Source organism: Oncorhynchus nerka, linkage group LG21, assembly GCF_034236695.1.
Source record: "Oncorhynchus nerka isolate Pitt River linkage group LG21, Oner_Uvic_2.0, whole genome shotgun sequence".
Taxonomy (NCBI): Eukaryota; Metazoa; Chordata; class Actinopteri; order Salmoniformes; family Salmonidae; genus Oncorhynchus; species Oncorhynchus nerka.
The window spans coordinates 25,819,344-25,819,876 of NC_088416.1; positions in this window are offsets into that span (position 1 = coordinate 25,819,344).

Below are 533 nucleotides of genomic sequence, written 5' to 3' on the forward strand. Positions count from 1 at the left end.
ATCACTAACAGTCTGTCTCCTCTCTCTCTCTCTCTCTCTCTCTCTCCTCTCTCCCAAAGGTGTTTGTTTATTCCTCCCTCCAGGCTGTAGGACTGAAGCCCACTCCCACTGTCAAAGAACCCACCGACAGAGAAGATTAAAGGACCCAGTAAAACAACTGGTGTAACTCAGCTGACCAAACCATCTGTGCCTCTAAGAACACATTGGCAACAGCACAGAACACACACTGCCGTTAACAAAACATTTATTTTTTGACAGATTATATTGCATTTCTGCTTAGGTGTCTTGTCGTTTCTGCATTCCTGTTTAGGCCTCAATAAGTATTTTGAGCACAAATTACAGACGTGTTAACGTTGGGCCAGTAACCCGGAAAGTCGCTGGTTTGAATACCTGAGCCGACAAGGTGAAACATCTGTCAATGTGCCCTTGAACAAGGCATTGAAGGGCGCCGTAATACTATGGCTGACCTTGTAAAATAACATATTTCACTGCACCTAAAAAATATATAAATGTTTGGCCAATCGCAATTACAT